General features: G+C 42.6%; 1 long non-coding RNA gene across 11 annotated transcripts in view; it reads left to right on the forward strand.

Annotated features, from left to right (window-relative positions):
• Positions 1 to 11,802, forward strand: part of LOC141742744 (uncharacterized) — a 30,071-nt gene extending 18,269 nt beyond the window's left edge. For 5 of the 11 annotated variants that reach the window (XR_012586834.1, XR_012586826.1, XR_012586829.1 and 2 more), the window contains 3 exons: positions 8,847 to 8,942; positions 9,878 to 9,979; positions 10,773 to 11,796. This is a non-coding gene — a long non-coding RNA (uncharacterized LOC141742744). Of the gene's footprint in view, positions 1 to 3,001; positions 3,182 to 6,551; positions 6,638 to 8,846; positions 9,980 to 10,772 lie in introns of all 11 variants that reach the window. The other 6 variants (XR_012586833.1, XR_012586828.1, XR_012586827.1 and 3 more) reach the window with 3 other exon arrangements.
• Positions 11,803 to 13,622: the final 1,820 nt, after the last annotated feature.

Here is a 13,622-nt window from a genome sequence, read left to right on the forward strand (position 1 = left end):
TGTGCTTCATAGAACTCAAGGAAATACCTGTCATTTGTACTGTAATCAAATGTATTGTGGAAAAATTCCATTACAAAGTAATGTAGGGGTTCTTGCTACACAGAATGAGGTAGTGTCACATGCCAGTTGTGTCTGGACTAAGGAAAAGCTCATCTGTTCCAAAAACTTGTGATCTCAAGTCTTGGTTTTCAAGAAATTCTGTATCCTGGGGAACAAGTGCTTTATTCAGTTTCTTAGTTACAGTATTTCAACGTGGCATGGAATAAGTGCAGCTGCATGCTATCAGCTAGGGCTGCTTTTAAGATAGGTTGCTTTTTTTCCCTACATGCCCTAAACTGAAGGGGAAAGTCTTGCATCTTTCTCCCAGACTATGTGCTTTAGAAAAGCTACTACCCGCTTGGGGTAGCAATATCTGTATATGACTTTGATACAACAGGTGAATCTGGGTTATTCTCACTAAATCCTGAAGTATGAAGGTACTTTACAGATTTCCTCAATGAACTGATGTTGGGGTGAAGAGGATTGGACACTGACCGATCTTGACTGAGGGAAAGCAAGAGCAGATAGTTATGTGCAAAAAGGGTGGGTGACATCTGGAAATAGGGTTGGTGACAGGATTGACCCTGTTTATTCCCATAATCTGGGATTATTTAAATGCGCAATGGTAGGCACATGCCTTGATGAAAGATGTCTTTATTAATTTCTATGATTTGATGCAACACATTTTAAAGAGTGTTGAAAGCGTATGGCAAAGTGGGAAGCCAAACAACCACAGCATGGTATACAGAACTGCAATTAAAATTCCAGTAAAATAAGCTCTCTTACACACACTCCCACACCATCTCTTATCCCCTCCTCCTTCCCTCCCTGTTTCTTTTCATTCTTTGGCAAAGTGCAGCAGAGAGGACTGTTGCAGTCAGCAGGCTTTAGAAATCATCTGAAAACATCTCTTCTGCTGAGACTACTTTGCAAACATTTAGTTATGTTTGGCCATTTCCTACCTTGATTCTCTCTCACTTAAAGCCAGGCTTTTTAAGATGCGCTTTGTAATCTGGAGTTGATATTGCTTGTTCTTTAACCACAGGTAGCAAGAGCTGTGGCTGTTGCTTGTATCCGGCTACCATCTGTAAGCTTCTTTCTAACTGTGACGGATTTTTCATGGGCTTAGCAAATAGTGTGTCTAATGCTGCCAAACTTTTTTCTCATGTGATCATTCAGTGCCCATCAATAGCTATGATGAAAACAGAGGGCTATGTGAGGAAAAAGTAAGAAATAAAATGTATGATATGTATGCCTGTGAATTAGGCGCCTTCTTTCATGAGTTTGTTTGTAATTAAGTGAAACCTAAGATCTCTGGCAGGAAATAGAGAATGATTCATATGAACGCCAGTGAATTCACAATTGCTTATATTAGACTTGAAGTCACTTAACCCATTTTTCTATATGCTTTTCTGTTCTCAACAGGTGCTTCATTTCACTATTTTATCTGATCCCACTCTTTTTTATTTCCTTTTTGCATGGAGGAAAAACCAGCAAGACTTCTGGGTTGTTTTGTTGCCTTTTTGCACTGTGTGACTCATTAAGTTAAAAAAGCAGCCTGAAATTTGGGAGGTTACTATTTAAATAAGCATAGAAAAATAACTTTTTTTAGAAAAATAACTTTTTTTAACTCCCTTACAGTAAAAGTAGTCATCAGCAAAACATGAGATGGCCCTGGGGTGACAATAGCACTGTGACCAGGCTGTGATGCGGACATTCTGGAAAATGCTTTTTGCCTGTATGTCACTGGGAAATTGGAAAGGTCCAGTTTGTTGTCGTGCTGTGAAATTGGCATCTTTTAGAGATACAAAAGAAGGTTTTCCCAAAACTAAAAGTTAAAGCCTAATCCCTTTGAAGTCAGAATCTTGTTGGTATCGGAGCAGACAGGAGCCTATTTTTTGGGCTTACAGGTACTGAAAATTACTATACGGTGCTACGGTATCTACATGTATTTTATATATATTCAGTTTACCAAAAGGAGGTATTGCAATGAAATTCTGTTTGTAAAATACTTGTATTAATTTTGATTTGGGAAGTAATTTTGGAAGTGCCTTTTTTTGGCGCTCACCTGGAATACTCTAAAGCGTAGTTTTCCATTGATTTCCTTTTCTAGAGAGTAAAAGATTTTGTTCCACTCATTGATAATTTTGTATTTGCAAAACATTCATTACTGCATTGTTTAAAGCCGTTTGAGATGTTTGAGGATGTTCTTAAGTTGTATTGGAAACAGCCATGTCTTTTTTGTCTTCATTCAGTTTTTTCAGTAGCCTGATAAATTTGCAACACTTGATGCCTCTGATGTAACTTTTATCTGGGGCAGTTCAGTTCCATAGGCTTCCTCGACACAGGTCTGCGTGGCACAGATACTGAGAAGTTGGCTCATTTGTCTGTCTTCTTTTGCAATGAACTTGTTCCTTAAGGAACTTTCCAAACACTGGATAATATAAACCATTGTGATATATATAGCGTTCTTTGAAACTTTACTGATTGAAATCTGTCCTTCAAACAGAATATGCCCACAGCGTGTGGGCATGTCTGTGCCGTGTCTAAAACAAACCTAGAAGACAAGCTCGTAAGAGTTTCTGAAATACATGCAAAGCTTATCTTTAACCTTGTGTCACAGAACAGGTATAGAAGGGTTTCTTAATTTTCTTCTCTGCAGTGCTTAAATTAGTTTATCTGTAATTAACACTTGCTTTTACCATGGGACCCTTCCAGTAGCAGAGAGTTTGCTTCAGGTAATGCCGTGAGGAGACAGGCAGCCTCGGCTCAGGGTGCTGCAGGGTCCCGGAGAGGCCCATTGCTCTGCAGCGCAGCAGGGAGCCTCTGTGGCCGCTGTGGCTGATGCTCAGAGCTGCCCTGGGACTTTGATGTTGAGGGCACATCCTGCCTGCATAGGCCCTGCCCTCACCCTCCTGCCAGTCCCCAGGGCGCCCCTCCCTTCTGCTCTCTCTCCCTGTAGGCTGTTTCTAGCTGCTGCCACAACCACAGTGCTCAGGCAGACTCATCCTCTCCCTTTGCTCCCCACCCTCCCTTCTGTGGGCCTTCAAGAAAGCTCCATCCCAGCAGCAGCTTTGGGGACTGGGTGTGAGCTCTGCAGTCGAGCCTGGAAGATGTAACTGCATCTCAGCTAACTGCACAGGTAGACTCTTGGCTATGGCTGTTGTCCTGCCGCAGCCTGGTTTCGTTTGACACCTTCAGCTATCCTGTTGCATCTCAAGTCAAGCTGCATATGGCCATGTTTGTGTGTGTGTGTGACTGTGTGCATGCGCGTTGACTTCTTAATGCTGGGGCTGCAGGTAAAATTGCACTGTGACCTCTACTAACTTGTGTCTAGGAGCCATATATTACTATTTTACCTTAAAAATGTATCACTCTTTCCAATGCAATCATAAACGTTGACGATTCACCTGCACTGTGTTGTTCTCCCCGTGTCTTTTTTCCTTATATGTACAGAATTGTTAGGTGTGCCGACTAGGCTCATCTGTGTCTTTAAGACCCTTGCCTCTCTGCCTGCTGGCTGCAGAGGGCCGGCAGCCAGGCTGAGCAAGCTTCAGCCTAGTCAGCAGCATGATATTTGGCCCTTCAGTCTCCATTTCTTCTCTTATAAATACACTTAAGCTGTAAGTGGACTATTAATTTCAAGCAGTACTGGCTGATACTACCCATCTGATTTTTTTAAAGAAGCTGTGCTTAGGAGTAAGTTAGAATAAATTGTCAAGGTTCGTCTGCCTTGCAATTGTTATTTCAAGCCACATTTAAAAAAGCACAGGCCATCAAACGTAAGGCTCATCCTTGCCATCTGTCTGTTGCATCATAAGTCCAGTCACTTATTGCAGGTTGAAGCCACTGGGTCTCAGCACTGGAGCAAATTTAAGGAGATTCTGTGGCATTTCTGAAAACATGTGGCGCACCCCAGGCAACGTGTTGCGTAAGGAGGTTGTGCAATCCCAAACTGCCTAGAGTCTGTCTTAATTTGTATACCTTGCCCTTCTGTTCTACCTTCCTTTCCACAGCTGTGGATAAGAATCTGTACTTACTTTTGGGCAAATGAGAAAATAAGACTTGACATGTTGAAAAAGGCAGTGCCTTGTTTTGTACAGTCTGTGCCATCTGAAATCAGTGACCTCAGGTAATGCCTTCCAGGCAGTGTAAACTTTGGTAGGTGCACTCTGTGCTCCACGTGGCCCTTGAGGGAGCATCAGACTTATATCTTCGAGGTGAGCGTGAGCAAATACACTCTGTACATACTCAGAATATTTGGGCTAGCAGAAGTAAACTACAGGCATGGGATGAAGATCCAGAAACCATTTACTGTCTTGCTGCTGTATGCTACTGATAATCAATGTTCATAGAGTCCCTGCTAGTACCGGGAGCACCTGCTTCTGAAGTACAGGTACTCCTGCGAATTAAATGGTTTGACTGATGCCATTTGCTACTTGGCTTGAGAGAGAAGAAATGAAAGCCACAGATGTGGTGAGAGGTGTGTGAAATGTTTGCAGGTGAAGAGGAAATTATTCTAAATGTTTTAGCTTTGGTATTCACCAAAAAATAATGAATGAACCCTTTTCACAGTTTTTGTTTGAAAAAGAATCCTTTCAAAGTTTAAATGAAACCGCTTGAGAAAAAAAATATGAAAAGGTTCTTTATGTGAAACTTTAATGTGAACATTCATCAGCTAGATGTTTGGTTTAAATTTTGTATTAATATGGATTCAGTGGTGGTGAATCAGACAAAACAGAAGAGGATAATTTCACTCAAACATCATAGACCTTAAAGGCTATGCCAAATTCCGATGAAGTAATTCTTCTAGTTCCAGTCACAAATGACCCTTTATTGCTCCTTTCTGCTCAAAACACCTCTTATAGGCCATCTACATATTATCCTTCGTAGTGTGTCATGATTCCTTAGGGTATCTCTTTCCCTATCATTTTCTTCCTAATTCCATTTTACTGGCTTTAAATACATCATAAAAATCTTACAATGGTAGGTGTTAGATTGTAGTCTGTTTGTGGCAGTATGTCCCAGGCAAAGTCTTTTGTGCCAGTTTTCAAGGATCAAGCAAATTATTTTCAATTTCAGCATCTTTGAGCAGAGCACTTGTTGAATTGGGCATTCTCCTGATTTCATTGGAATTATGAGGTGTAACTCAGAGTGTGTTTGGTTCCTATCACTTAAGGCAGTCAGCACCATTAATTGATAATCTTGGGAAAGTATTTATTCTGGTCTTCAGGACACAGTGGCATTACTCACAGTGATGCAGTGAAATGCTTTACTTTTTGATTTTTAAACCACTAGCTCCAGTTGCTATCTTTTTTAGAATTTAGAAATTACTGTGCTGAGTATTTACAAATTTCACAGAACATTTTGTTCTCTGATTTAAATCCTGCATACCAAGTGCCTGCCTGGGGCACAGACAAAAAAGAGTTAGCTTTGATACTCCAAAACTGGTTGAATAAATCCTGTGCAGCTGGCCTGCGTGAAATGTGCCCAGTGACAGCAAGCCGCAGAGAGGATTCAGAGGGTTAGGAGGAGCTCTGTACCTGTCAGATGCTAGGAGTGTTTTATGGCTTTGACTGTGAAGGGCAGTAACATATAGGTATCCATACTGTTCAGTATTAAGTGCGCAAAGTGGTGATTGCCATGTGTTTCCCTCAGGCATATACGTGGACAAAACTGATGCATAAGTGTGCAATATTACCTTCTTTGTATGTTTATATATGCTTTGATGTTTTCCAACTTTGGAGCTGTGGTTAAAGCCTCAAAGAGAATCCGTGAGTCTGCAGCAGCTGAGAATATGTTTGTAGCACTGGACGTTCCTGTGTGGTTGTGTCAATGTCTCTTCATTGGTGAGGAAACGGTGTTGTCTAGCCTGTACTGCAGTGTTTGTGGAGGGAAATTCTCGGAGACTTATTTAAATGGGCAAGCCAACACAGTACAATTTACGCTTGTGTCTACTTGTGGATGAGATGCCAGTAATTGTTATGGATTGGAGACTATTTTTTCTGCCGTGCTATTCTCACCACCAGCTCTCTGCTCCTTCAATTGTGTCCACTTTGCTTCTTTTTGTAATATAACCCAGCTGAGACATGGTCCCAAGGGAAAAGTGACTTAAACAAATCTAAATCTCAGAAAGTCGTGAATTAAAATGTGTGCAGTTCAGGAAAATAAACTTTGGCATACGAAGTTATGAAGGCTGTGACCAGTTCACATGAGCAGCTTTTAGCGAGGTCATGTTTTCCTCTAATAGTACATAAACAGGAATTTGGAAAGCCTGCTTTTACTCATGTTGTGTGAGCAGTGTGGTTTTTGCAGTGCTCTGTGGTGCTGCCTTTGTGAAGCCAGCTCCATTCTCAGGCTCCAGAGAGCTTCCAGGTTCTCTAGAAGCAGGCACAAGAGTAACTGCAAGGAGTGCGACCAGGTTTGTGGAACTGACCTTTGGAGCTCAGAATGGTAGGACTCAGAAAATAAAAAACATAGACACTTTCATTAATTTCATTGATTTGTTCCAGAATGGGATCACCCTTGTTCCTGTTGATGCCTGCTCGTGATCTAGACGCCAGGACTCAAGCAGGACTGAGGGACACGTCAGGCAACAGTAAGATTGTGTTACCTATGTAGAGGAGGATGTTGAAGTCTAATATATGCAGCTTGTGACTTTCAGCTGTTTGGTCTAAAGCAAGGGACAGGAAGGTTTCTTTTCTGCTTTTTTTTAGAGGAAGGTCAGTGCACAGCAAAGAGAGAAGGTGAAAAATCCTTAGGAAAACCAAAAAGAGAAGAAATGCAGCACCGAGAGTGGGCCAAATATTTTACTGATGTATATGAGCATTACTCATATAACTTCAAGAGAGTACATGCTTTAACTGAGCATCTACCAGCTGAGGATTTGGCCCATAATGTTCTTTATAAAGCTCTGATTCCTCCCCAAATAGTTTTTCCCTCCCTCTTCAAAGGGGCACCTGTTGTTGGTGGAGTTGGTGATGATACTGGATTAGTGCACATGCAGTCAGCCTGCTTGGCCTCGGCCCTTTGGACCCAAAATGAACTCCAGCTGCTGTTGCCCAGAGCAGGTGCTTCATCCAGCCCTAGCAGCTGTTTGAATGTACACTGTCATGGCCAAGAGGAGGGGGTGGGTCCCCTGAAGTACCCAGAGGAAGAGCTGATCATCAGGAAGGAAGGAAAAGGGAATGTGCTACAGAGACCTGATTTTTATACCCAGCATTTAGCAGACAAAAGTTGTTCTGGCATTTCCTTGTGGAAATGGGAAATAGTGGCTGTCACTCTGCGTGCACTGAGCCTCCACAGCACCCTGATGGATGGTGGTTCCCAAAATGAGTCTGAGGGACCACTAAAGACCAGCAGGGCCATGAAAAATGGTTGATCTCTAAACTGCCAAGATTGTCAGCTGAAGATAGGATACAGGTACATGGCAGTGTGTGAGAAATACTGAGGGCTGATAGTGTTTCACAGTTGTTCAGTGTCATTGGTCTAAAGCTCCAGTGAGCAGCCCAGCGAAAGTGAGATCAGGCGCGGAACAGTGTACGGGCTAATAGTCTGCTACATATGATAGCTTGGGCCTCACGCTCACACTGCCAAAGCCAGCAGCAAGGGACGAAAACAAAAGCAGAGATCATCAGGGGTTATGAAGCAGCCACAGGGGACAGTGTCAGGGAAATGGAGGGTGAGGAGACAATGTGGGGGCATGCAGAGATGTGGATGGTTGGGAGGCAGCAGCCAGAGTACGAGGAGGGGGCTCAGATAGCCCATGTCAGAGGTAAAGCAGCAGCAGCCCAGGGTTAGAGTGAAGGGACAGGACAAGGATGCAGGTTTCTTGGGTTAAGGGAATCACAGCCTTCAAAGGGAAGATGGCAGCTTAGAGTAAGGGCAACACAGACCTGCAGCAGGAGGTACTCTAGGAGTGCCTTGCAGAGCAGGGAGTCTTACAGTGTAAGTTGTTCAAAGTTGTTCCCATTGCTGGCCTCACAACCAGCCCCTTCTATGTCTCTTCCAGCTTGCCTCTAATTTATTCCCCTTGGACTGTTCTCACTGACCTGGGAGAGGTCTCTGTGCAGTCCCGCACTCTCTGATTATTCACATGCTACCAGCGACAGCCCTCCTGGCCTCCCTTTCTATGAGCATCCACTAGTCACTCTTTTGGCTGTCTGTGTATGCCACTGTCAGCATTAACACCAAATTTAATGTGACTTCTTAGGTTCTTCTCCTCTTACATATATTCACTAAAGTTGCCAGCGGCCTTCCAGTTTCTCTGCTAACCTGCATGTCCGCTTTGTATCCCTACCCTGTGAATGGTTTTGGTTGTATCCCATCAGCCAGGCTTTTCAGTCTGTGTATCTTTGCTGATTGGCCAACCAAGTTCCCACTGAACCTCCACAAGTAGGAGTAAATGCGAAGTAAGGACCTTTTCCTGTGTAGCTATAAAAGGATTATTCAGGCCACATTTTGTAACAGCATGGCCTAAGAGCAGGAGAAAAACATGAATATTGGAGGCCTGTCTTTGTCAGGAAATGGGATTTCTGCAGGTGCTCAGTTGCAAATGCTCTGCATGCTTCTAAGGCTTGGCACATGGCATTTCGAAATCCTGATTCAGGATGCAAGAATGTCTCATGACCCCTGCCATGTAAACTGGTATCTGGCCATGTTTGGAAATCAGCCGTCAATGATGACAGTAGACTAGTATGGGTGAAATGAGCAGCTTGGCTTCAGCACTAAGCAAGACTTGTTAAACATTGTAGATACAGATGTCCAATTCATATTTTGAGTAATGAATATTATGACCTTTTCTGTAGCAAGTGGTAAGAGGCTGGATCGTCTTTCTTCATCTCCTCGCTGCCTTCACAGGATTTGAAAGTGTGACAAAGTATTTCATCCCTTTACAGAATTAGGTAAGATTGGTAACCATAATTTTGTATAGAATTACATAGAAATACTCTAGACAGCCAAATACGTTGATTTAAGATCATCTATGTGGTGGCAGAGAAATCATTTCCATTTTGTTTATCTTCGTCTTGGAATAGTCAGGTTATCCAGATGACTTCAGTTGTTTGTTCTTTCAGATGAAAAACTACTCCTGCTGGTACAGGCCTGTATAATTTCTGTCCCAATGTAGCTCTTCCATGAGGTAGTTCTCCTATTTGTATTGCTTCTACATGAAAACTAAGGAATTAGAGAAACAGCATCAGAAACTCTACGTGAAGGAAATTCTCAAGGCTGTTAAGAAAATAGATTCATTAGAAATAGCGGGTTTCTGTTCTCATTCTGTGCTCACATCCCTTGGACATTTCGCTGTTATACATGGAAAGAAACATCACGCATGACTATTTAAAGTGCGTGATGTACATCTGTGCAAGGGGAAGACATCCTCTGATGTGCCCCTGGTTACTGTCCCTATGTTTTTGCCACTTAAGAGTAAATTACAGTTATTACAGTTCACTCGTGCTGCTGTGGGTTTATCAGCAATAGTTCCCCACTGTCTCCTTATCTGCCCTGTGGCATGGCTGGGTGATACACACACCCATTGCTGCTTCGCTGGCGAGGAAGTGGCAGGTGTTGCCCTGCCTTCTTCCTCTGTAGTGCTTATCCTCAACTTCCTTGCACTGTGGTATGACTCAAGAAAAAAATGGAAGTGCAACTTTTGACTCCTTTTGGAGTAGTAATTTTTTTAAAAAAAAAAAAAACAACTGCCATTCTCAGAGCGGCCTGAGATCTGTATTTAAGCGTGGCAGCACATTTAATTTTGTTTTCCAGAGATTTTTAACCACCTACATGTGGAGAAGAATTTTTTGAAGTGTCTGTCTCTTGCTGATTTAAATGTAACTAGGTACCAAGGAGCTTTGTGGATTCAAGCCATTCTCAAAGGGTGCATGGCAACGTCCAGTGTGCTGTCTGGTGAGGAACAACAGAGTGAAGCACTCTGGGTGTAGTAAGTCATAACTTATTAATTGCTGGATTAAGACTAAAGAAATAAAGAGCTTTTTAGCAGGCCTCCATGTTTTGGGGATTTGAAGAACAGGGGGTTTTACTGTGTATGAGGCCCATGTTATGCTGAGCGGGAATTCCCAATTCAGGATCAAAAATACTGAAAGTGCCCTTTTACCATACAGCTGACAATTAGCTTGCTGCCGGTAGGAAAAACAATCGTTAAGTGGTGAGTGAAAGTAGCGTCAGAAACGGACCTTGACAGAGTGGTAAGATACAGTTAGACCGAGTGACATTCTTCACACCTGCTGTGGTGCATAACAGTAGCTGGCTGACTTAACCCGTGGCACTACAAGCAGAGCATTGTGCTGTGACACAGCCTGGACAGCGATTGAATTACACACCGATTAGGTCTTCGGCTTCTCTCTGTTAGTGTGGACAATGAAGAATCAGAGAAGTGGACATGAGAGCTTTAGCAGGCCTTGTGCTCTCGAACGGAGGGGGATTAGTTTGTAAATGGTAAATTGTGTTGGGGCCAAGAGTCGTAAAACTGAGCCCTTGCCCTTCTGCTGCCTCAAAGGCACAGGCTTTGCAGAAAACCCCTTCTCCCCCCTGCTTCTACCGACTGCTGTGACCAGGGGAGGGGTGGACATGTAGAATCTGCTTCTCCTTTTCTCTGCCAAAGAAGGAAGAAGACACTGGTACATTTGGACAAATTTTGCCCATCACTGTCTCTTACTATCTTTTCTGAGAAAGGGCATGGAATTAAATTAATCAATCTTCTGCCATTTCCACAGGGATGCGGATTGCCTCTCACTGAGGTGCTGCTGGCTGGTTCACTGCCTGGTAAAAGGTGTCTAAGACCTGATTTAACCTGAAGCATACACTTTCTCAGGAGGTCTGCAACAGGGCTGAAGAATTGCAAATGTTGCATCCTTTCCCCCTTGTCATCTGCTTCCACGTGAGTGCAGTATCTGTGCTGTGCTCTCAGCTCACTCACCCTGAAACGCTCCTTGTGATGGAGGTTTGTACTGAGCTGGTACTGCTTTTGATGGCAGTATCCCTTGTTACCATGTCATTCATGGAGAAGATGGGTTTATCCTTGCCTTTATTCTGGGACCAACTGCTCTACACACAGGAATCAAAAGTGGCAAATCTTCTATACCCTTTTTTGTTTTTCAGTTGAAGGTCTACATCACATGAACGTCTTTGGGTTTTTTGGAGAGGTAAAGCTTTTTTTAAAAAAAAACAAACCAGTTTGAACCCAAGTTGGATAAACAACTGCATCGTGTGGCTGATACACTGCAATCCCATTCCATCTGGTCTTGTACATCCACTCCCTGTACCTATTAAATGTGATAGCTGTTAGGCGTGAGACCCGGAGATGGGAAGGACTACTTTGCCATGTAGACATTCACCTGATGGCCCCATCCTATTTTCTAGAACCAAAGATTTCACTGTGATAGTGGACATCTTAAAGCATTGCAGGAGATAGGGGGATGTAACTGCACTTGACCTGAGTTTGGATTACTCATATCTCATATCTTCGAGTTTGTCAGTAAATACCGAAGTATACAATCAATGGAAATACAACCTTCTTAATCTGTAACTACAAAAACAAGAAAAGGACAGTCTTGAAAATCCAGCAGTCTTTCAAATCATCTTAAGGCGTATTGGCCCTGAATCATCACAGTGAAATTCAGCAGGTGTGTTCCTATTAGTGATCTAAGAATGTAGATGGGGTTGAATACACGGAAAACTGTATCTTGTTCCAGTTATCTCTATTACTGCAATAAATGATACTAACTCTCTCTCCCTATGGATCTTATCTGATTTGTTTATAGCCTTGCATTTACTTTATTTTGAGCTGGGAAGCAATGCATACCTAGATACTGTAAGATTGTAAGAGGTTTTATGAGTATACCATTTCAAAAGAATTGCTTGTACTCTGGTTACTAGTTTGAGCTGAGAAAAGATGCTTGTATTTCATACTCCTGAAAGCAGTAGCAGATTTTCTATAATACAGCAGTTCAGAGTACTTTGCTCATAAACTTTCAGTTCCAGAAAACTCCCAAATCTCTTGCACCTATTTTCTCTAATAGGTGGCAAATCCTTAGTACCTCCCAAAAGCTGATCACAAGTCTGTAGGGTATGAAGGCTTTGCTTTGGTTCATTTTTTTTTAAAGCTCATTAAGAAATTATGAATGAGATAAATTCAGCTGTTGTTCCACATAGTTACTACTGATAACTGGTAGTTCATTTTCGAAATTGGAAAATAAGAGCTGTTCTAAGTAGCCGCTGTTGGTTTTGACAGTATGGAATATTTCGAAGGTAAGTTTTAAAGGAAAAAAAAGAAAACCAGTCATTCACTGGTGCTGATACAGGAATGACAGAGGTTAATACCACTGACATCATGTTGGAACTGTATAGCGTTTTGTTAATGGTTATTAATGCCCTGCTGTCGGGAGACAGACAGTGCCAGCTGCCAGTTAGTGTGGTGCCTCTCTGCGGGTGTGCCTAGAGCTCTGCTCGGAAAGGAGAGGGGCATGAGGAAGATTCAAGCCTGCTCCATACCTTGTCACCCCTCCACTGAAACAGGAGGAGAGGAAATACCAAGAGAAGGTAGTTGCAGCACCTTGCTCCTGTCTCTGCTGACTTCAGAACAGGCCTCAGAGAGTGAAGCAGGAGCAGAAAATATCTACAGAGCCACGTCCAGAAGACACTGAGGGCTTGTGTTCAGTTCAGAGAAGCATGCATGGAAATGATGCCAGTAGGCCTGGGGAAAAAGCCTACGTTCATGTAAGAGAGCCTTAGAGCATTGGACATCAGTGGAAAGAAGTCAGAAATGGTATACAGTGAAGAAAAAAAGCCCTTGAGAGGAAGGGGAAGGAACTTTGTAATGGCAGAATGATGATGGATATAGAGCAATTAATTAGCTTTCACTACATCATATTAATTGTGCATCCAGATTTATAGGTTTATCAGCCTCACTTGGGGCTAGCGATTACTTTGTGAAATGCCTTTGAATTTCATCCACCATAAGGGAATGAAAGAGATACAGAAAGGTGCAATACGTCAGTGTAGCATATCAAATTGAGAAAGGCATTTTTATCAGTCTTTATGAACACAGGTTTAAGCCAGCATTAGATTATTCCTTAAGTGTATTGTTGTTATGACAAATCTGAAAGGAGCTAAAAGCATTTCAGTAGATGAAAAAAGGAAACTTTTCTTTCCTTTCCCACAGCCTGGACCCAAAATGGGATTGCCAGCCAGGTTTACGCAGCCTGGCCTTGTAAACTCACAAGCACCCTCTGGTGAATGTCAGTGGAACTGGTAGAGATCAGCTATGAGTCCTGCGGGAGGAACCTGCTCACCAGGCCTCTCCAAATCATTCAGCTTCTAGATCTCTTCAGGTCTAGGTGAGATCTCTTTTTAATGATCTAGGTCATTTCTGAAGGATACAATGGCAGTATGGCCAGTGGGGGTTATTCTGGGGGGTTGTGGTTCTGGTGGTTTTTTGAGTGTAAGAAAATATGGTAACAGATTCTGTTGCCTTTTATTATGCTTATAATGCATGTAACTGACCCTTGAAGCTTGATTTATTGTTCTGGAGTTGTAGCTGATGAAAAGGAAGTTAAAAGTAATTT

Source organism: Larus michahellis, chromosome 4, assembly GCF_964199755.1.
Source record: "Larus michahellis chromosome 4, bLarMic1.1, whole genome shotgun sequence".
Taxonomy (NCBI): domain Eukaryota; kingdom Metazoa; phylum Chordata; class Aves; order Charadriiformes; family Laridae; genus Larus; species Larus michahellis.